Source organism: Chelonoidis abingdonii, chromosome 1 (assembly GCF_003597395.2).
Source record: "Chelonoidis abingdonii isolate Lonesome George chromosome 1, CheloAbing_2.0, whole genome shotgun sequence".
Classification (NCBI taxonomy): Eukaryota; Metazoa; Chordata; order Testudines; family Testudinidae; genus Chelonoidis; species Chelonoidis abingdonii.
In genome coordinates, this window is record NC_133769.1 from 56,873,265 (window position 1) to 56,897,681 (window position 24,417).

At 42.9% G+C, this 24,417-nt stretch overlaps 1 protein-coding gene across 6 annotated transcripts in view; it reads left to right on the top strand.

Annotated features, from left to right (window-relative positions):
* CNTN1 (contactin 1) overlaps positions 1-24,417 on the top strand; it is a 507,922-nt gene that overhangs the window by 215,032 nt on the left and 268,473 nt on the right. The window contains exon 1 of one of the 6 annotated variants that reach the window (XM_075065753.1): positions 9,283-9,862. The exons of the other annotated variants lie outside the window; for them this stretch is intronic. The gene's annotated coding sequence lies outside the window, so the exon portion shown is untranslated. Of the gene's footprint in view, positions 1-9,282; positions 9,863-24,417 lie in introns of those variants that run through there. 6 annotated transcript variants of the gene reach the window in all.

Consider the following 24,417-nt stretch of genomic DNA (forward strand, 5'->3'; position numbering starts at 1 on the left):
GGCAGCAGGTTTAAAACAGACAAAAGGAATCATTTCTTTAGACAATGCACAGTCTATCTGTGGAACTCTTTGCCAGAGGATGTTGTGAAGACCCAGACTATATCAGGGTTCAAAAAAGAACTAGATAAATTCATAAAGGATAGGTCCATCAATGACTATTAGCCAGGGAGGGCAGGAATGGTATCTCTAACCTCTGTTTTGCCAGAAGCTGGGAATGGGCGACAGGGTGGATCTCTTGATGATTTCCTGTTCTGTTCATTCCCTCTGGAGCAACTGGCAGTGGCCACTGTTGGAAGACAAGATACTGGGCTAGATGGACCTTTGGTCTGACCTAGTATGGCTGTTGGTATGTTCCTTATATGACATAATGACTTGCAGATGACTAATACCTTGATACAGACTTTAAAAACATATTTTCAGTTTCTTCTTCAAGTGATTGTTCATGTGCATTCCAAGCAGGTGCGTGCGCACCGTGTGATTGCCATCCAGAAGATTTTCCCTTACCAGCGTCCATAGGGTCGTCCCTGGTGCCCCCTGGAGTGGCGCCTCCATGGAGCCCTATATAGGGGCCTGCCGACCCTCCACCCCCTCAGTTCCTTGTTATCACTGGTGATGGCTAGCTGGAACTTTGCTTGCTCTTGCAGCAAGCCTAGCAGTGTCTCGTCTAAGTGTACATAGTTGTTTCCTCTCTCATAGTTTAGAGTTAGTATTAGTTGTAGATGGTTAATAGTTGTTGGGGGGCTTCCCTCCCAATGTACTCGTTGTCCTGCTGGGGCATGCCTGGGTCCCCAGGGTTTAAACTCTGCATGGACTGCGGGAAGTTTGTGCCAAAGAGGGACCCACACTTGTCCTGCTTGAGGTGCCTCGAGGAGAGCCACCAAAGATACAGGTGCAGTGTCTGCAGGGGATTCCATCTCAGGACTGTTAAGGACAGAGAGCAGAGACTCAGAGTGCTCCTGATGGAGGCGGCCTTACGGCCACACTCGGATCCTGAGCTTGCCAATTCGGCACCCAGTACCTCATCCTTGGTCCGCAGCACTCCAGCACCACTAACAAGATAGGATGCCCAGTCTAAGACCTCTAAGTCCCGGCACCAGAGAGAATCGGAACATAGAATATCGGCCTCCGTGCAGCATCAATCACCATCTCTGGTGTCTGCGAAAAAGAAGAGGCTGATGAGGGACCGATCACCCCACCAGGGCCTTAAAAGGCTGACGGCGTCTGTGACTGTATCGTCCCAAGGTCCCGTTGACTCCTGCCCTGGTGGCAGTGTGTTTGAGTCCAGACAGGTCTAGATCCCCAGACCTCAGCGAGGATGTGCATCTCCCATCGACACTGGAGGCATTCGAGACAGCCTCTGACTTATTAAGCCTCCCGGTGACAGCCTCCACGCGCTTGTGGAAAATGCTGCCAGACACGACCCAACCCCCGGTCCAATGAAGGGGCAAGCAGACCATGATGTCGCTCCAGTACCTTTCCGCGCCGCTCTGGTGGCACCGGTGCAGAGAGAGTGCTCTCTAGCCTTGAGGCACCGCTTCCTGGTGACAGTGGGTACTACTCCCCTTCGGTCCTCCTATTTGGAGACCTTGGACTTGGAGGCGGAATCCTACTGCTCCAGTAGATCGAGGAGCAGGAGGTCGGCTTCTCAGGCAAGACAACAACCTTACCCGGTGCAGTGGCAGCAACAGTGGCAACCGCCCTCTCAGTGACCGTTCTGGACTTTCTGGGCCTACCATCAGTCCCTGGGACAGATGCGCGGCCTGCGTTCCAGTTCTGTGTCGGTCTCCTTAATGTCCATGGCTCTGGCGCAAATGCCTCCACCACCAGGACCGCTGTCCGGCATGAGTGTGCCACAACAGAACCTGGCACCATCTAGTTAGACACCAGCACCAACGGGGGCCATGTTTCTGATGTTGCAGCATGCCTCATTGTTTGGCGTTGAGCCCAGTACTGGCCGTGGTGCCGCATCCTACATCCACACCAGCCACGCAACCAGAGTACCGTGTGCCACAGAACCCTACAGAGGCTGAGGGTACAGAAGAGGGTCCTTTGCAGGTGATCTCCTCCTCTTCCTCACCGGATGAGATGGTTGCGGGAACTTCAGCAGCACCAGTCCTAGAGGACAATCAGGTACTTCAGCTGCTACTTAAGCATGCAGCTCAGAGCCTGGCGATCCAAGCAGAGGAGATCGAGGTGGATGTAGATCCAGTAGTGGACATCCTGGTCCTCTCGGGTTGCCCTACAATTGATCAAAATGATAGCTGATATGTCCAACACCTTGTAGCAGACGCCAGCTTCATTGGCCTGTACGACCAAAAAGACAAGAGGCGCTACTTTGTACCCAGGTGTTTGCACGCCAAAGCCATGAGCACCTGTATACCCACCCTCCCCCGGACTCTGTGGTTGTGGATGCGGCCAACCAAAGGGAGCATCAGGGGTTCCTAGAGTCTACACCGAAGAACAGGGAGGCCAAGAATTTGGACCTCTTTGGTAGAAAGATGTACACAACGGGGGATCTGCAACTATGTATAGCCAACCAACAGGCTATAGTGAGCCGGTATGGCCATAACACGTGCTCGGCCTTGTCCAAGTTCGCTGAACTCCTTCTCCAGGAATCGCAAACATGATTTTCTGCTCTGGTAGAGGAGGGGAACCTAATTTCCCGGGCATCCCTTCAAGCAGCCCTGGATGTAGCGGATGCAGCCTCTCACATGCTGGCAACTGGGCTGGTCATGCGGTGGAGCCTGGCTTCAGGTCTCAGGCCTTAAGCCTTCCACATGGGGTCCAGCAGACCATCCAGGACCTCCCTTTCGAGGGGCCCATGCTCTTCTCTGAGAAGACGGACAAGACGCTCCATAGCCTAAAGGACTCAAGGGCTAGCTTACGCTTGCTAGGCCTGCACACCCCAGCCATCCAACACAAGGAATTCAGGCCACAGCCGGCTCTGCGGCTGTACCAGCCCCAGAACCACCCGGAGTCCTTCCGTAGGCGAAGCAGAAATGGCAGAAGGAGGCAACAACAGCCCTCCGGCCAGTTGTCCGGCCAGCCGTGGCCTCCATTGGGACCTAGACCCCAAATTTGATGGTGTGGTTGAGGACGAACCACAAGTCAGGACTCTGGATCCTACCAATCCTATCTTTTTGTCACGTCTGTCCCCCTTCTATTGTGCCTGGTCTCAAATCACATTGGACAGTTGGGTGCTCCGCACGGTAGAGAGGGAATATTCTATCCAATTCTCCTCCCTCCCGCCCCACCAGCCCCCCTCCCCGTCCCTCTTCAGGGACCCTTCTCACGAGCAACTTCTAATTCAGGAAGTGCAGTCCCTCCTCGTAGTAGAGGCAGTGGAGGAAGTTCCTCAGGGGCAGGGGTTTTTACTCACGGTATTTCCTAATACTGAAGGTGAAAGGGGGCCTCAGACCCATTCTGGACTTGCGGCATCTGAACAAATTTGTAAAGAAACTCAAGTTCCGTATGGTCTCCTTGTCCTCCATCATCCCCTCCATGGATCCAGGAGACTGGTATGCCACCTTCGACTTGAAGGATGCGTAGTTTCATATCACAATAATCCCTCAACACAGACGTTATCTCAGGTTCATATTGGGCAACACCCTTCTCCAGTTCACAGTACTGCCTTTCGGTCTGTCAACGGCCCCAACAGTCTTCACAAAGTGCATGGCAGTTTCATAGATTCTAGGACTGGAAGGGACCTCGAGAGGTCACCGAGTCCAGTCCCCTGCCCTCATGGCAGGACCAAATACTGTCTAGACCATCCTGTTAGACATTTATCTAACCTACTCTTAAATATCTCCAGAGATGGAGATTCCACAACCTTCCTAGGCAATCTAAAACAGACGCCTGCGGAACCCCACTAGTTATACCTTTCCAGCAGGATTGGAAACAATTAATAACTACTCTCTGAGTAGGGTTATCCAGCCAGTTATACACTCACCTTATAGTAGCCCTATCTAAGTTGTATTTGTCTAGTTTATTGATAAGAATATCATGCGGGACCATATCAAATGCCTTACTAAAGTCTAGGTATACCACATCCACCACTTCTCCCGAATCCACAAGACTCGTTATCCTATCAAAGAAAGCTATCAGATTTGTTTGACATGATTTGTTGTTTACAAATCCATGCTGGCTATTCCCTATCACCTTACCACCTTCCAAGTGTTTGCAGATGATTTCTTTAATTACTTGTTCCATTATCTTCCCTGGCACAGAAGTTAAACTAACTAGTCTGTAGTTTCCTGGGTGTTCCTTCCTCAGGCGGTCTTCCAATTCCACATGGGTCAGGACATTTTTCTCCCTGTGTTCTACCCTAACCCACGCTCCTCCAATGCAGAATGTAGGCTGCATTCTCTGGACGTTCGCATTCGCAGGGCCCTGGCATTCTATATTGAACGAACTAAACCATTCAGGAAATCAAACCAACTCTTTGTAGCTGTGGCTGACAGGATGAAGGGGGCTCCCCATCTCTTCACAGCGTATCTCCTCATGGATCGCAGCTTGCATCCGCAAATGCTGCATTCAGGCCAACGTGCCTGCCCCATCAGTCACAGCCCACTCCACAAGGGCACAGGCCTCCTCCACGGCGTTGCTGCCTCAGGTCCTGACACAGGAGATATGCAGGGCTGCCACATGGTCCCCAATCCACACATTCACGTTGCATTATACTATCACGCACCAGACCAGAAACGATGCAGCCTTCGGCAGGGCGATGCTCCAATCTGCAGTGAACTCCAACCCCAGCACCTAAACTCAGGCTTGTGAGTCACCTGCTTGGAATGCACATGAACACTCACCCAAAAAAGAAAAAACGGTTACCTTTTTGTAACTGTTGTTCTTCAAGATGTGTTGTTCATGTCCATTCCAATACCCACCCTCCTGCCCTTCTGTCGGACTGCTAGCGAGAAGGAACTGAGGGGGTGGGGGGTCGAGGGCCCCTATATAAGGCGCCATGGAGGCGCCACTCCAGGGGCTGCCAGGGCCAACCCTACGGACGCTGGTAAGGGAGAATCTTTCATCTGGCATGCACACGGCGCGCACATGCCTGCTTGGAATGGACATGAACAACATATCTCGAAGAACAACAGTTACAAAAAGGTGAGTCACCATTTTTTTATATGTAGCGCCTTACATAGTATCTGTATGTGTATTTCACAATAATATTTATGACCAGTGTGACTTGCTTTCATTTAATACCTTCTAGGACATTATTTAGTGAACCAGAGTGTATACAGCAGATTCATAAGATCTGCACCTCATTGCCAGTTGGCATTAGGGGGTTCTTGGGTCACATAAAAATTCCACAGACAGTGGAATTCCATAAAATATCGGACAGCCCCATTGTAGTCCCACTTGGAAGAAATTTTGTCAAGACTGTATTTGGACAAAGAGAGAGAGAGGTTTATTCTTGGTATTTTCTCATACCGGGATGCATTCTGGTCACAGAATCCAACTCAGATTTCTATTACGGAAATTTACTCACAGTTCAAGGTGTTGCTGTTTGGTCTGATTTTATTTTTGTAGAATGTTTGGTGCTTCCTACATTGAACTGGAGAGTGTAATCATTCTCCTATCTGTTTGACTGACTGATCAAGGTTGGAATTCTGGAAGGAATCTGTCTGAAACAACGTCTGCCGTGGAGTTCTGCCCACCTATTGATAAAATCTGTTACAAGCTTTTATCGTAAATTACTTAAAGACCTCGTGGAGTCCCAGTCACAGTTGGGTTAAATATAATAAAAGTCATCAAAGTCAATATTTTCCAACAATTACCATGTCTCCTATTCTTTGCTTAGATATTTTGTCAATCCATGGTGTCGTGACCATTAACAAATACTGACATTTTAATAAAAGGAGTACTTGTGGCACCTTAGAGACTAACAAATTTATTTGAGCGTAAGCTTTCGTGGGCTACAGCCCACTTCATCGGATGCATGCAGTGGAAAATACAGTAGGAAGATATATATACACAGAGAACATGAAAAAATGGGTGTTGCCATACACACTCTAACGAGAATGATCAGTTAAGGTGAGCTATTACCAGCAGGAGGAAAAAAAATTTTTTTTATAGTGGTAATGAAAATGGTCTATTTGCAGCAGTTGACAAGAAGTTGAGAGGAACTGTGGCGGGGGGGGGGGGGGGGGGGCTTAATAGTCGAGCCGGAGCAGGTCCGGGGGAGGCTTAATGGTCCTCCCCCAAGGAACTCTGACCGGGGGGGGGGGGGGGGATAAACATGGGGAAATAATTTTACTTTGTGTAATGACCCATCCACTCCCAGTCTTTATTTAAGCCTGATTTAAGGGTGTCCGTTTTGCAAATTAATTCCAATTCAGCAGTCTCTCATTGGAGTCTGTTTTTGAAGTTTTTTTGTTGTAATATTGCGACTTTTAGGTCTGTAATCGAGTGACCAGGGAGATTGAAGTGTTCTCCATTTGGTTTTTGAATGTTATAATTCTTGACGTCTTATTTGTGTCAATTTATTCTTTTACGTAGAGACTGTCCAGTTTGGCCAATGTACATGGCAGAGGGACATTGGTGGCACATGATGATGTTAGCCAAACGGACTCGTTTCCCCCTGGAGCTATTCAATTACCCCAAGGAGGCACGGAAGGCGAGAAGACGGATACCAAACTTTTATTATCAGTCAGCTGAGCGGGTGCTTCTCCTCGGCTAGTGCCAGAGGGAAAGACATACCTTACTAACGCAGAGCAGGCTTTTTAGACTAGGTAACAAACAACTTTACGTGCGTAAATTCTGCTAGCCCGTGCATTTCTTGAATTCCTTTTTAGAGATAATTTGGATCTGTTTAACTTCTTTTTACTGAGTATCTTGATTGTGCCATTTATTATTTGCGTAGAGACTGTCTGGTTTGGCAATGTTATCATGGCAGAGGGGCATTGCTGGCACATGATAGCATATATCACATTGGTAGATATGCAGGTGAATGAGCCTCTGATAGTGTGGCTGATGTGATCAAGGTCCTTGATGGTGTCCCTGAAATAGATATGTGGACAGAGTGGCAACAGGCTTTGTTGCAAGGATAGGTTCCTGGGTTAGTGTTTTTTTGTGTGTGTGGTTGCTGGTAAAGTATTTCTTCAGGTTGAAGGGCTGTCTGTAAATAAGGACTAGCCTGTCTCCCAACATCTGTGAGAGTGATGGATTGTCCTTCAGGATAGGTTGTAGATCCTTGATGATGTGCTGGAGAGGTTTTAGTTGGGGGCTGAAGGTGATGGCTAGTGGCCTTCTGTTACTTTCTTTGTTGAGTCTGTCCTGTAGTAGGTGACTTCTGGGTACTCTTCTGCTCTGTCAATCTGTTTTTTCACTTCAGCAGGTGCGTATTGTAGTTGTAAGAATGCTTGATAGAGATCTTGTAGGTGTTTGTCTCTGTTTGAGGGGTTGGAGCAAATGCGATTGTATCGTAGTGCTTGGCTGTAGACAATGGATCATGTGGTGTGATCTGGATGAAAGCTGGAGGCATGTAGGTAAGGATAGCTGTCAGTAGGTTTCATGTCATGTCAGTAGGTTTCATGTCATGGTGGTTATGTGACCATTGCTTATTAGCACTGTAGTGAACAGGATGTGTATATATATCTTCCTACTGTATTTTCCACTGCATGCATCCGATGAAGTGGCCTGTAGCCCACAAAAGCTTATGCTCAAATAAATTTGTTAGTCTCCAAGGTGCCACAAGTACTCCTTTTCTTTCTGCGGATACAGACTAACACGGCTGCTACTCTGAAACCTGACATTTTAATGGTGACCACTATGTGAGGTCTTCTAGTTATGACTCAGATGAAACTGTCATTCTGTCCCATCTAATTATATTGGTTTTGATGGGAAGTATAAGATTGAGCTATTGGGTTTTGTTTCTGCAGTGATGGTTTATGGTACCCAGGGCATGCCTTAATATGAAGGGTCATAAATGAGCACTAAGATCTGTGGTCGCAGACCTTATTTTGCATTTCATTTGGGTAAAACTCCCTCCCTGGTTTCCAGATCTGTTGAAGGTGACAGTGGCCTATCATATACATCATCAAAGAGGATGCATAACTTAACATCCTGAGCTGTATTTTTTGGCTTAATGAAGTGGGGGGAAGGTTGACAAATTTGATATCTGAATCTCCATAGCTCTCATGACTGTGTAGAAAGAGCATACAAGAAAGACTTATAGACTCAAGATCTGCTCTCAGTTACATTTGTGCAATCCCATTGATGTTAATGGGGTTACACTGGTCAAATGAAAGCAAAACATAGCCCATATTTTGTGTGTGGACAGGCTTATGCTTTGGTTGAAGTGAGTTATGTGAATCCCTCCAGGCATACCTCACAAGCTGTATCTAATTACTTTGTGTGTCAGTCTGGGTTACAGAAACTGTGCCAAAATCTGCTAATCTACACCAAAGGAATTGAACTCCTAGTTGCGTGGAATTTACACTGCTATAAACAAGAATAGAATTTGGCCTGTGAGGTTCTCAGCTTTCTATGGATATGTGAAATGTCTGTAGTGAGCCCTCTGAAGGATTTGCTACAGCTGTTTTTCCCTTCCCCTCCCCCACCCCAAGAAACCATTGGTGTGGCTCTTGGTAATCTTCAGAATGTTTATTTTTGACATGCTGGAAACCTGTAAGTTTCTTGCATGGAAGGGGCTTTATTCTGAATGACAATTACTTTTGCATAAGATTGGAAGAAAGCAAGCTAGTAGACTGTGCTGGGAGCTTTTTGTCAAGGTCACTGGAATGGAAGAAGAGGGAGTGTGCTGGAAAGACTTCACAATGTTCTGATCTCTGGATAAGGGTGGAACCATTAGGATGCTGCTCTGTACTGCAGTTTTAATCAAACTGCCAGAAATAAATTACCACGTGAACTATGCTATTCTAGACAAAATGATACATGTGTACAGATTTATATAGCGTGCATGTAATATATATATGTAACATAGGATTTCAGTTAGAGATTGCTCTTTTTATGAACATTCTGATACATATGGATCATCTATAGTAGTATAGAAAGTAAAACAAAGCTTTAGTGTTACAGCAGCTCTGTACATTTAGTGGTTTGCTTCTTATATTATTTAGAGTATAAAACAAATGACTGCAGAGAATGTACACTTTGAATAAAAGAACAGATGATGCAGCATTTTACGAAGGGTGAAGAAATGCAGGGCCCATACTCTGCAATATGTAAATGCCATGCCATGTACGTTGGGGTTATGCTTGAGTGCTGCAGGGGTGGAAAGTGTGTGTCTGCATCTGATTTTGGTTGGTATATTGTTTGTTGCAGTAAACCAGTTGCCTAGCCTCAATTGTTTTAATGATGAGCTGATCAATATCCCATTATTGGATGTAATAGTGGCTGCAGGAAGTGCCCAGAAGATTTTAATACATGAATTATGCATTCTGTGCTCATTTTTTAGTCTCAAAGCTCAGTGACAGAGATGGTGAAGATGACTGGGATAGTTTTTTGCATAAAGTAACTGCAGTCAAATGCTTCATATTTTCATGCACACAGGCAGCATCGAGTGGGACAGCCTATTTAAGAAGATATAAATCCCTGAGTTTACAGCACAGAATGCTTGATTTGAAAGCATTGCTTCCATGTACAGAGCCAGTTTTCCTCTTGTCTAACCTGTTTTCTGCAGAAGGTTGGCTGAGGGATGCTAAGGGCTGTGCTTTGCTCTGAGGTCACAGTGAAAAGTCTCTCTGCTTTTTTTTTTTTTTTTTTTTTTAATTTGCTTTCTGCCGCAGGAGAGGATCTGTGAATTTTATTGGTGCAGCCATCATTGTATTTTCAAAAATATAAACTTGGAATAGTTACTATGAACAAAAGGACATGAAGGAACTCACCTTCTCAGGTAAAATGAGTATTTTTTTTCTGTAAATTTGATTGCAGAAACTGGAATGTGCTGAGGGAGGATTATGTGGTAACATTGACACAGATCTCTGTACTGGAATGCAGAGTCAGGTTTCTTAAGTGGTTATTGCTGAATTTATCCTACCAATATGATGATTTTTAAATGACTGTTATTGTGAGAGAATGTTTTATACTTTTTGCATATTGCAGTTTATATAGGAGTATATCTTGGTGATCAATTTGTATCTTCTGTAGATGACTGCATCATGGGGAGGGGCTGTACAGTAACCAAGCTTAATTGATAAAAATAAAGTGATCAATTTCATTAGAGGTCCTGGCAGGAAAATGACAATGGAGTTTCATTGACGTTTGCTCCTATTTTTGTGCTATTGTTACTATTACATTTGGAAACAATAGTAACATGAAAAGTGTATCTGGGATGTGAGATAGCAGAATCTACTCCCAGACTGTCCTGTAAATGATTGAGATGAATAAACTTAAATCTTGGCTAAAAGTCATGACTGTCATATAGTACAGAAACAAATCTGTCCGTATTGTCCTTCAGAATACTCCATGCTGTCTGACAGTTTACATCCTCAGAGATCTATTTATAGTGACTTAATTTGCTGGAACTACATGTTCTTGACAAGAAATATGGGATTAAAAATCATATAGAATCTTTACATTTGCACACAACATACAAATTGTGAGGTTTGTAATTTCTATACAATTAATCTAGAAGTACAGTATAGCAAACATCATTCTGAAATAAAGAGTACAATCAATTTATACAATTCTTGCTCATTAAACCAAATTTTCTACTACAGGAAATGCTTTAAATGTTTGTATCACTTCCAAATATTTTTGTATGTTTAAGTGTTTGATCTTCTGTGTTTTGTAGGAAATGGGCTCAAATGACATGCAAATCTACAGTCTTGTAAAATAACTTGTAAAGGTGTATCCACATTTTTTTACATAGAAATATTTTTTCTGAATTACAGGTACTGAAAGACCCTGACAGATAATTTAATAAATCTGAAAGCTATGTGATATGAATTGTTGAGGAGCTAATTAGTGCCATTTGTATTGTGTAAAAAAATTTTTTTTAACAGAAATTCCGTGTTATGTTTCTTAAGATAAATTACTTTGCCTCTGAAATTACATTATTATTTAACAGTGTCGCAGTAGCATCCGTAGGCTCCAATCAGAATCAGAGGCTCATAGTGCCAGACTCCGTACACATGCTTATGGGCCCCGACTCAAAGAACAGGCTGTGTGGATTACGTGCAAAAAGTTCCCTTGAGAAGTATGTAGGAAACTAACTAATCAACCAACAATGAATTTTCTTAACCCAATAACTATTAATATTTCTGATTTGTGTGGCAAGATTATTGTTCATTAGTGTTGTTTTTCTATTGTAAGCTGTCTTTTGGTTGCACTCCCATATAGAAGACAGAGTTTAGACCATGTTTTATTATTATTTTTGAATTGGGTATATTGTAGAGGTGAGACACACACAGCTTCTAGGGAAGGGATGGTGTTGCTTGCTTGAATCTTAAAGGATACCTGAATGCTGAATCACAGAGCAGTTTTAGGTAGTGCTCACTTGCCTCCCGGCTGGAGATAAAGCAGCTATTGCAGTATGATGATGATTGTGAAAAATTAGGGAAGAATGCTATCCAAAATGAGTGGAGAGAGGGAAGTCTTAAAAATCTTCTGTGCCAAAAACAGTATCTTGAACTAAGAGCAATGTGTGAACATGCTTCTGGGTGTGTGATTTTTTCAGGGTGAAGTGGAAAGATGTAAATCCTGTTGTGTGAACTGCAGCAACATAAATGTAAACCTAACACAGTAATTTTAACAAGCACATGTACATTAGTTTGTCTTTTGGCAATGTGTTACTCGCTAAATGTTCTGCATTTGTTGGAAAAGTGTTAAATATATGAGGCCACTTTTCTCACAAGTGACACAAAAGTAACAAGAGCCAGCTTCTTAGATGAGCTAGACAATACTTAACTTTTGTGTATGATAACAAACTAACTACAAAATTTGTATGTATTTGTGGGTGTGTTTGCATAGATAATGTGTTCTGAGCATATAATACCTACTAAAATGGCAAAAATGGAGTTGCATGTTGTTCAGATAATTATGTATGTTTTTAACTGTCATAAATATTAAAATGTCAAAATAACAATGTTTAGGATTAAAAAGGAGAAATACTAATTTTCAGAAAGAAATTGTGGCTGGGGTTTTCCACAGTGGCTAAGTGAGTTAGGAGACCAAACACCATTGTGTTTTAATGGGAATTGGGCCCCTATGTCCCTTTAGCTAAGATTATCAAAGAGCCAATATAAATATTTAAGTGAATACAGCAGGGACAGTTTGGCTAGAAAACAAGGACAATAAAGGCAGTTTGCTTGTTCACAGCTGTTAATGTAAATGTGAAAAATAATTAGAGAAAGATCAGGAATCGTATTATTTTTTCCCCACATAACTCTATTATTGTGTTTTGTGAAAGGCTCAAGAGGCAATGCATGATGTCATAGAGAAATGAATTTAATATAAGTTGTTGGGAGAATCCTGAGAACTGTCTTATGATTAAGGGATGTTATTGGAAAAATGCAATTTGATTCAGGCATTAAGTCATACTTTACCAATCTATTAGAGTTTTTTATATCTCATACTTTTTATATAAAAGACTAAATAAAAGAACTAAGTGGACATAGTACGCTTAATTTTCGCTTTTGACTTGGCAGGTTTTGAAAAACTATTTTGGAACAAACTACAGCCATGTCATCTTGGGCACTAAACTAAGCACAGTTCAATGTAGCCAGCAGCTGAATGGGAGACCACTTATGAAAACCAGATACTTCAGGAAGTAGTATCGAGCTTCAAGGAGTGATGCTTAGATGGCACTCCTATGAGTCAGTTATGACCAATGCTATAACGTAGCAGCACTATCGTAATATTGTGCTGTATTCACATGAAAATGAAACTGAAGACTTTATTTCTAATTGTCATGGTCACTTGTTATAGCAGGAGAGAGAGGGAGGAGAGAAGGTATAAGTAGAAGATCAGCAGAGGCTAGTGGGCATGAAAATGAGGATGCAATGAAAATGCAAACAGAAGTTAAGTGGATGATTAATAAAGTGATAAGAAATATTTACACAATGTATTTTCCAGCAGTGTTGAGTTTATCAAATGTTAAAGGGGCTAAGGAAATTTCACTTTCCTCCATTCCTTGTGACACTGTTTGTGAAATGACTGAGATATCCTTGGCACTAGTGCTGTGTGTTTCCCAGTGTGGAAGAGAGGAGATAGATGGTTGAGAATAACAGAAATGTTTATGAAATAATTGGACACACCTGAGATAGCTAGATTACCAGTTCAGATCTATTCTATGAAACTACAAGTTTTAAAGAAAGTGAGGAAAGAAATGTGTGAGTTCTTAAAGTGTATTTATGATCAGGTAAGTATGTATGTATACATGAAAGGCACAATTTTACTCAACAAATACGTTCCATCAGATCTTACTTTTACTTTACCAATAAAGTACTGTTATTTTTTTACTCCAGCTCACACTCACAAGCCAATACCACTGTGTGATACTGAAGTGGTTTCTGTTGGCATCACTCTTTCACAGAACTGAACACTACTTTGTCTTTCATATTCTATTGTGAGTTAACTGAGCAGCAGCAAACCCAGAACTCCATGATGCCATTTTACAGAGATGCTCTTCAGAGTGTAGTCACACACCATTGTATTTCTGAACTTCTCAGAGGTTGGAAATAAGCCTCTTCATCACATCAGAATTGGGGAAAAAGGATGCCTTGGGTGTCTTGTAACTTTATATTTACTAAAATGCTCTTGATACACTATGGATTAGTTTTCTTTCTACACTTTATTTATTTATTTATTTATGTACCTGCCTAATTAATTAGACACTATAAGCCTAATGATAAATGTAGCTCAATTAAAGCTTTTAGAGTTTGTCTAGTTCTCAAAAGTACTTCTTTATCCTCTTTTTAAAAGCTGCTTAAGTGTTTTAAAGCAATATTCATTGAATTAGAACAGATATCCCTATGCCTCCTGGAGAAACTGTGCCCAAGGGGCATATTAACTGCTGGAACAACTGAGCAGAAAATTAAACAGTTGCAGATACCAAAGTCTGTTCCTCAAGATTCAGTGTTTATACCAAGAAAGTAAAGTATATCAACATAGTCAGACAGAAAACCAGAAACCTCTCCAACATGGTGTTCAAGCACAAGCTTTCACGCACAGGCCTTGCCTCCCACTCCTGCAAAGATAATCTTCCCTCTTTCTCCTAAGTAGCCATTCTTTTGTAGTCCTTACCTTAAGCACTTGTGCCAAGAGAGGGATACCTAACCTGGAGTTATCCCTTTACTCGCCTGGCAACCTGCACCCTCTTACAGGGTGGTACTTTTTTCAGGCAGTGGAAACGTAAGTGTCACAAAATGTCATGTTACAGCTTTTTATACCTAATGTACTTTATAGCTTTTATACATGCATACAGACTAAGGGCCAAATCCTAATCTCTGCATTTTGGAACAGATTTTCAAAAGTGCTCCAGTCCCATTTAGAGACCATAGTAACTGGTCGGATTTTCAGAGAAGCTCATCACTTTGAGTGCATGTTGGGAGCAAGCTCTTTTCAAAATTCTGACCTTTGTGGGTGAGGCGACCCACCAGGATTCAGTAGTATAAACCAGGGAATTCTTTGGGTGCATGTAGTGAGGGAACTCGTGCCTATTTCCCTAAGTTGCTCCTCAACCGCAGTCATAGAGCTGTCCAGCCCTGCCTCTCTTCTGCTCCCTGCCCTCTTATTTTAAGTGGGACGCACAGGATGTTGACTCTAGGTGAAGTCTCATCAGCTGAGCTGCAGATCAGCCAGAAAAGGGACTTGTCTGACTTTGAGCAGTAAGGTGGGAATGACAGGGTCAATTGGCAGAAAAATACTGTTGCCCCAAAGGCAAATGGGCACAGGTTATCAGCAGAGCTTTCCTTTCTACCTTTCTACCTTCCCCTATTTCCCCTTACCACAAACTTCTTTGAATGACTCTGAGCCCCCACTCAAAACACACAAGGAATTACTGAATCCCCAGGACTGCCACAGTCTTTGTAGCCTTTTGGTGGGAGAGGGAAAGGGACAGGGATCTGCAGAGCACCAGAGAGGAGCCTCTCTGGGGATTCTTAGGAACTGATCTGGGAGTGGCTTTCGCCACAGCTGCTACCATATCACTGTGACTGCCCTGATGATCAGTCAGGGTGAAATAAAGTTTTGAAGCTTTCCTAAGGAGTAGCAAGACCTTTGCATCCTTCAGGATACCTGTACACAGCAGGTCCCTTTGCTAGATGCACAAGCACAGCTACCACTGAGATCAATCTTGGTCACTTTGCGTAGTAGTCTAAAGTAGCATGTGAAGAGTACTGTAATTGAAATTAGGGGAGGTATATAGATATGCAGAATGTTGTTTTACCCAAGTTAAGATTTGACTAGGACAAACACTGCAATAGGAATGTTACATCTCATTTGATGAGGGGACTTGAGGATTAGGTTCAGTACAAGTAGGGAGGGTGGACCATTCGTCTTCCATTTCCTATGATTGTCTTTCCTTGTTTGCCATGATTTAAATAACCTTGCAGAGAAAGGAAAGTGTTGGTTAATGTCAGTGCCACCACAGAAGGCCCCATGAGAGGAAAGAAAAGATGCATCTTACAAAGAGAGACTGTCGACTTGCTGTTTTTGGTATAGGAGTCATGTACTCACCTTTCACTTTACATTTATTTGCTGGCAGATTGTTTTTCTCCTGTCTGTTGGTTTGTTTTTATTTATTTGCTGTGGTGGTCCAGTTGTGTTGCCCAGTTCCACTGACTTCTGGACATGAAGCCCTAGTGATGGAAAACATGCATAGTAGAAGATGTACCAAGGTAAACTGGCTGCAATCCTTGTGCAGCTCACACATAGGGCTATGGCAATTTGCTGTCCTCTAAGCAGAACTCTGCTGACAAGTCTCATTTAGAGCCTGAAACTGAACTTTATGCTGGCATGGCGTGGTGCATATTTGAGGGAGAAGGTTTTTGCAGGGCCTGCTCTCCTTCAGGGGTGAATTCCTGATAGGGGTTAAATTAGCATTTATTTATCTATTGCATTCCTTTGTCCCTGAATCAAACCTGTACTCTTCAAATAACAACATACCTTATTTATTTACTGAGTCATCGAAGACCTGAGTGCTGCTGCAAATGCCAAGAACTGTGGATGTTGCCAGTTAGGCCGAGCCCATAATACGTGGGGCTGTAGAGCCGCAGTATACCATGCGCATGGTGATCATTCTGTCTCCAAATCTCTCTAGTGCACAGCAGGAGCCTGCTTCTCCTTTCTGAGGTGCAGTCTGCCTCAACATGGAACCAGTCCCACCCCCCCCTTGCAGCTCATTTGGGGTGTCCTACATCTCTGGCAGAATAGACACCTAGCAGTTCCTCCCTTCCCTTGAGTGCAGGGACTGAAATTCCTTCTCTGGTATGTGGGCTTCCTTGTGCCCTCCTCACCACTGCTCACTCACATACAGGCCAAACAGCATGTGGCCCTTCACCAAGACTTACCCTCTTTTTTCCAGTCTTGTCCTTTCTTTCCTAGTTGTTCCTGAACAAAGGCTGTATATCTATTGATATTGTTCCATGTACCATGGGGTGGAAGGGTGGGGCTTCTAGGCACTACTGGAATACAAATAATATGTGAATAACAGTTGCCCTGTCCTCCTGTCTCATTTCCGCTGTAACAGCGCCGCTACCATTGGAATTGTTGATCTCTTGAGGAGAGGTTGCTTTCTTATCTGAACCAATACCACAGCTTTAGAGGGTTTTTTTCAGTTTTTCCTTGGGAAAGTAAGGATTCCTGACTCTTACTTCCATCAGAAAAGGCCTATTTAAACCTAATATATATGGGGAAATCCCCAGCTGGCTCCTTAGTTGAGCTTTCTATCCCCTTTTGAACTGCTTTGTGGCACAAAGAGAACAGAGAAGGTCTGAAGATCTGGCCATGTACGTCACTGTGATCTCAATATCCCTGCCATTGCAGGGCCTCAGGCACTGGTGCACTTCAGTCCCTCCTGTTCTTTGCCTGTGGTGCATAACAGTCTAGTCTCCTATGGGCTGTAACACTGGGGTCTAATTTAGGTTGTTGGGTTTAGTGTCCTGGGTGCTGGGTGGTGTTGCTGGTCTGTGCTATACAGGTCAGACTAGATGATCTGGTGGCCCTAAACACTATGACTCTGTGACTCAATATCAGATATACTGAGGTTTATGTCTTCTAGCACATGTTTCTGTATTAATCAGCTGTGATGGAGAGTTTTGCTCAAAATTGAATGCTAAAAACCCTCTGTGTATTCAGGATCCTAAATATATATTTGTACTGTGTAGGTGCTGAGGTTAAATTTCCTCTGAGTAAATGTGTTATGATAATTTAGGATTTATTTGTCATAGCTGCACTCAAAATGCCATTTTTGTACTTGGCTTTTTTTCCCCCTAATTTTATGCTCATTTTGAAACAGTGAAAGTTCTGTACTGGAAAAGACTATGTATTTGTGCTCCAGTCCAGAAATAAGAGTCTTCCTTTGAGTTGATTCACATATTTTATCACATCATTTATGGAAACAGGAGTACACTGCTAGTTACCTTTCAGAACAAGAAATCTGATGGTTCTTCTTTTCCTTCTCTGATGTGGCCCTGCCGGCTGAGATTTACTCCATTGAAAGGCCTCCTTTAAAGAAGGAAATGATGACATACACATCCACAGTCTCATTTGAGTGAGATGAAATATACAGAATAGTAACTCTGAGATGCTCAAGGGAGTTATTGAAGCTACCTTACTGCCTGCCTTTAATAAATGTGTGCATTTGCAGAAAACCTCAGAACAACTATTTATGCAGTTAAACTGCACATAAACTCTGTCTTGTGGGAGTAGAAAGTTTTGAGTTAGTTTCTTAATTATTCCCCTATTATCTTTCCCCACTGATGCTAGCTATCTTATCTGAATACAGTTGTGACAATTAGGGCCCAGTGTGCCAGACTTTCTTTGCACTTTCTCTTGTGCAGTGCTGGCGCTAAAGGATATGTAAAAATTCCAAAAGATGCCTTCAGCATTCAGTCTATTTTGAGCTTGCCAAGTACTCCTTGTGTACGATGCTTAGTTTTCTTCTGGAGGAATTCTATGTATGTGCAGAATTTATGTTCCCCACAGATTTCTTTGCTTCCCTGCAGAAAAATGATTTTATGATGGGAAAGCAAAAGAAAGTCATGAGTGGTCATACAACCCTCCCCAGCAGTATGTTTTGGGCGTCTAGGGCAGCCGACAGAGAGGTAAATCATTATGGGGCAGGGGGTGGGACTGGAGAAGACCCTGCTGGTGGCTCCTACCGTGCGCCATGCTCAGCTGCTAGTCCTGGCTGGACTGGGAAAGATGGGACTTCCTTTTTCCTGCATGGTATCTGGGGCTGTGTCAGACCCTACCCCCAGATTTATCTCCCGGCAGTAGGAAGAACTGCAACCCCTCCCCGCCACACTTGCTGCACTCCTTAGCTGCAGGGGTAGGGATCACTGTACAGGGAGCTGCTTCCCCATCCACCCAACTCCTGTGCATCCAGACCCCCTCATACCTAGACCCTCCCACTGAGCTTCACCCCCCCCTGCACCCAGACCCCCCCCGATGAGTCCCACTCCCCCTACCCCTAGACCACCGTGACAAGCCCCCTGCATCCCCACTCTCCCAAGCCCCAACCAGCTGCACAGGGATCCCCACTCCCCCAGCATCTAGAACCCCACCAACACTAAACCCTGCACACTCAGACCCCCTGCCAACCTCTTTTCCCCCCCCGCCCCACTGAGCCCCAACCACCTTCATCTGGATCCTCCTGCAGAGTCCCATTATCATTGCACCCAGAACCCCCAACAAGACCCTATGCATCCATACCCCCCACACACCCAGATACACCACTGAGCTGCCCGCACCCAGATTGCTCCACACAGAAAACTCTCATGCCACACCTGGATCCTGGCACACTTGGATCCTGCTGGGCTGAGCCTCCCCACCCACACCTAGTACACCTGGCACGAAAGGGCAGGGCCCTGGAGTGTTTCTGGGGCATGCCGGTTCCTTGTGTTGTGTCAGGGTTTGGTGCAGCCTCACTGCTGAGTCCATGTCCCGGGAGGAGCCGCACAATGATCTCTGTGCAACCCCTGTGCAACCAGTGGCCTGTGTTCCCCAATGCCATGCTGGAGCCTCCATACTTATTTGACAAAACATTCAGAATTTTGCAGAATTTTAAAATATTGTGTGCAGAATTTTTATTTTTTTTTGGTGCAGAATGCCCCTAAGAGTGTTAGTTATAATATATTGATTCAAGCATCAGAGCACTATATATGGTATATGAGGGAGAACAGGTTCTCATCATAGTGTGAAAAATATAAATATTTATATTCTTTGCAGTTTCTTTAGCATCTCGTGTGTTGGAACGGAAGACACATTCATGACCCATTGAGTACAGCTTTCAGCTAAGGGCAAAACTGAGATATTTCATAGCATTTTTTATAAAAGATGAACCCATATTCTGATATGTGTGTCTCAAAGAGCAATCCACTCTGCAGCATTCAGTCCACATATCTTGGGTGGTCACTGAGGAGATGCATGTCAGGGGAGGAATAGTTCTGTGGTGAATAAAGGCTTAAGTGGTCTTTATGACCATCCACCACTTTAGCAGGAGGAAAGCACCAGCGGCTCCTCTGGTTCTAGCTTTCCCTGGGCCTGCTCCACTATCAGAGACTTCTGTGTGCTGTCACGCAAGGGGGACACACAGAGCCCACCTGTTACCTTTTTCTTTGTTACTGGTAGCATACTAGTTCCATTACCAGGATGCTCCCTGAACCCACTCACATGAGGGCAGAGTTTGCCTCAAAAATTACATCTCGCTGCTGAATGCAGTGCTGTAAAATCAGCATTTCCCAGCTACATTGCTGGTCAGTCCCCAAAGTGTTTTCATTTTGGCTATGGGCAAGGACCTTTGTGCAACATTTCCTGAGCATAGCAGAATGTGCAGGTATGCCCATCTGTGTCTTATAACAGCGGTGTGATTTTTAGTGCAAGTGAACATTAGCACACTTCAGCAGATCCAGTTTTGAGTCACAGGCTCAGTTTCTGACCCTTCTGCATAATTGCCCTTTACCCATGAATTTGACCCACACAGAACAAATTAAGCAGATTTTTTGTTTATCCTATTACATAGGCCGTCTGTTCAATACATATAATGAGCACATAAAAAGAATTTATGCTTGAATTCATCATATCATTTTGCGTGTTTCAATTCTTTGATTAGCTTTGATTAGTTCTTCAGTATTGCTAAGAAATGAATGCACTATGTAATGTATTACAGTACACCAAGGAAACAGGATACAGCAAAAAAAAGATTAAATTTATTTTGGGGTATGAGCATTTGTACTCATGGATGCAGATCCAGGAAGGGCTCTTCAAGTTGGGGCAGAATCCTGACAGAGCAATTCAATTACCTCTTAAATGTTCTCTATCTTTTAAAAATCTTTGTTCCTTGCCCTAATAAATTTTTTTTTAAAGTGTTATGACCAGGATGTGGGTGGTTTGGCCGAGTGGGTAGGACCAGGAGTCAGGTATCAGAGCAGGAGTTGGGAGCTGGGGGTCAAGCCAGAATCAGAAACCAGGAGTCAAACTGAAGGTCAGAACCAGAATTGTAAGGAATCAGGAGTCTAGTCAGAGATTGTCGCAGTGTCAGGGGTCAGAAATAAAACACTGGGTTAGAACAGAGCCAGGATCCAAAGCAGGGAACAGGAGAGGGTCTGTTGTAGCAGGAGGCCAGGTATGCTAAGTTGCTCAGATAGCTTTCTGGAACTTCTTCCATGTATAAATAGTATCCCTGGACCAATCAGAGGTCACGAGGGTGCTGCGAATCAGGGTCTTCGGTCAGCGGTTCTTCTTCTGGTGCTTAGTCTCCTAGGGTTTACAGTGTATCAGTGCTCAGCTGTATTGGTCAGAGATCAGAAGCATTGGTCACCTGGAGCTGTGCAGACCTCGGTTTTATCCTTTGGAGTGTTAGTTCAATCTTTCATGTGAAACCAAGTGTCAAAATATGGCCGGACTTAAATCCTTCCTGCATACTTATCTGTATATCATTCAGGATCACAATAAAGTAATATTACTTAGCACTTAACGTCTTTAAAGCTTTGTACAAAAATTAATTAATTCTTGCTGCACAGCTGTGAAGTAGGTGAGTACTGTTATCCCCATTTTACAGTCAGGCAAACTGAGCTACACATGTGACATGACTTTCCCAAGAGGCTACTTTTTTCCTCTATTTGAGTAGAAAATTTATACTATAAATTTCAGAAAATTACATGTTCATAACTTAGAAAAGATCATATTGAGACCCTGAGAAGAGGCGAAATCAACAATATTATTTGTGTATCCACATAATGTCATAACTCAGTGGTTCAGTGGTTGCAGATTACTAACAAGGTTTAGAAAAGGTACAAGTATTGCTACTAAAAAGTCTCTATTCCTAGTTGTCACATGGAAAAAAAAAAGATAAATACGAAACAATCACATTGGCTTCTAAAGATCAAGAAAAATTGGGCCAAATTCATCAATTGATTTATCAAAACGGGGAAAAAAACTGGGTGACATTCATGTCCCTGCTCTGGCCACTTCAAGAAAAAGCAGAGGAGCATATAAGGGCTCTGAAAGTCCCAGGTCCAATGACTGGAGGAGATAAGGTGACCAGATGTTCCGATTTTATGGGGACAGTCCCAATTTTTGGGTCTTTTTCTTATATAGGTTCCTATTACCCCCCACCTTGTCCCCATTTTTCACACTTGCTGTATGGTCATCTAAGGAGGAGAATTCTCCCAGTGCAAGAACTGAGAAGACAGCTATAAGCTGTTTGAGGCCTCTTTTGCCAAGCCACAGCCTATAGTGTGTTCCAGGTAGTCAGAAGGATGGGGCAGGGCTGCAGCGCATAGAGCTGTGAGTTCTGGGCAATACTGCTGCCCATCGCAGCTCATGACAGGCTGCCATAACTTACAGACCTCTCAGAGCTTTCTAGGTTATGTCATGAGTCATAGTCACAACTAAGACTCTGGTGGCTTAAAGCCCTCATCATAGGCTGCAATTTCTGCGCTGCGCCTCAGAGGGATAGTCCAGAAATTCACCCTCTGTCACATACGCAGTAGAACTAAAGTGTAGATTAAATGTTTTGTTTGGTTGTTAATGTTAAAGGTTTTTGAAGGAGGAGGTAATACGTAGTAGTGTGTAGTGTGTATTACTATAAAAAAGCAGTGGGATGGATATATTTTAAGACAATACAAATAGGTGTATAAATAGATATGTATGTATAGAAGTGTGTAAATAATTTAAAAAGTCTTATACAGCCACACCAAGCATAACATACTTAAAAAAAAGAAAGAGAGAATGAAAAAGAAAAACTTGTTACTCCATACCTTCGGATGTGAGATATTTTAAAAATGAAATATAATAGCTTTAGTTACACCTACAGTACAATCAGCATTCCATCAACAACAAGCTAACACGTTGGAAGAGATGTCAGATAGGATTGTTGCCTACGTCATAAAATATTAACTTTTAACCTACTATTTTACAAAGATCTGTCTGAAACTATCTGAGGGTCAGCTGTTGGTGGTCTAGTAGCCAGTTAGATCCTAGTAAAAACTGGCATCTTGTCTCAGGAAAGGAGACTCTCAGTTTTCAGAGACTGATAGGAAAAACAAGCCTCAAAACAAGCATATGGTATTACCCAGAGGACAGTAGCTTGGGTTACCTATCACCTACTGCTTCTCTAGCCAGCCCTGATACCACATGCTATCAGTTTTAGAATTTATAAAGAACAGTTGGTTCTTTACTATCCTTTTGCTACATCTTAGTGTCCAGGACTAGTGCATAATGTGGGATAATTAAAATGTAGGGGACATGGGGTACAGAGGGATTGTATGTGTGCTCCCATTTTCAGTCTGATGCCAAGCTGAAACAGTGGAGTTATAAGATTCCTAAAAGTGGGTTAGATGGGAATGGATAAAAGAATTCTTAAACTGAAATATGGGTTTAAAAATAGTACGCAAAATAGAAACAACATTTTCTTAACTACCACTGTGCGTATTAGCTGCTGTAATCAGTTTCCTTTTCACTCCCTACTGTGAAGATGAATGCTGTGCTTCAGTATTTTTCAAAGTGACTCGTGAGCTTTTCTCTTTTATTATGTCCCTTAAGATCTCATACTCCTCACAGATGCCTTTTTCTGACTCTAGCAGGCCCTTTTTGTGCATCTTATCATGAATTATAGCAGTTTTATATACTGTCAGACTCAGTTCAACCATTTAATAATTGTATTCAAAAAATAGAAAGAGGTGAGCAGTCTTATGGAGGTATACATGTGCATCTTAATGGATTAATATGAAATAATCACTCATTTATCATCATCTATTGATTTGAGAAAGGTTGGTCTTGTGCTTAAGGCACTGAACAGGGACTTAGGGATATAGGTTCTGTTCCTGGTTCTGCCACAGACTTCCTGTATGACCTTGGGAAAATCATTTTGGGTGGGATTTTCAAAAGTGAAAGGAAAAATGAGACATAAAGAGGTTAAGTGACTTGCCTTATTTTAATTCTTCATCTGTAAAATGGGGATGATACTTCTTTTGTCCCCATCGTTATCTGCCTTGTGTGTTTAAATTGTAAGCACTTAGCAGGAGCAACTTTCTCTTACTGGGCTTTTTTTACTGTTCCCAGAACAATGGAGTCACAATCTTGCTTGAAACATCCAGGCCCTTACTGTAATGCAAATAAATAATAATGAGTATAATGTAAGTGGCAATTTAAAAATATAAAAATTAAATTCACAAACTGATAACCAAGCTCACATGTAATCAGATTTCTCTCTATGTAGCTAGTAATTTGAATATTTTACCAGCATCAAACATCTTGAGAGATGAAAAGCAAACTGTCCTTCTGAAAAAAGATGGAACTGTCATTCTCAAATCATAAAAGCACTATCTTTTTATTACCTTTCTTAAATACTAAACACTGAAGAAATGTGATATCTAAGTACTGTTTTCATTTGGTCAGAGAGGTCATGAAGACCAAGGGAATGTGGCTAATTCTGTCAAATTACCAATTTCTGAATAGATGCAAATAGCTGTACTATTTTAACAACTTACTTTAATCAATCAGTTTTTGTCATGATGGGCTATACAGACTTTTAGATAAGATAGGAATTGCGGTACCTGAACAGACCAGTGGCCCATCTAGTTCCCTGTTCATTCACGGACAGTGCCCAGTTCCAAATGCTTCAGCGGAGAGAGAAAAAAATCCCATAGTGATGTAGCCAATTATTTTAGTTTATTGTTCATTTATTGTGTTGTTAGGCTCTGATAGAGGCCTTTCTATGGGATTGGGGAGCAGGCAGATACCAGACACGGTGTTGGTGTATAATACTATAAGTGCTATTAA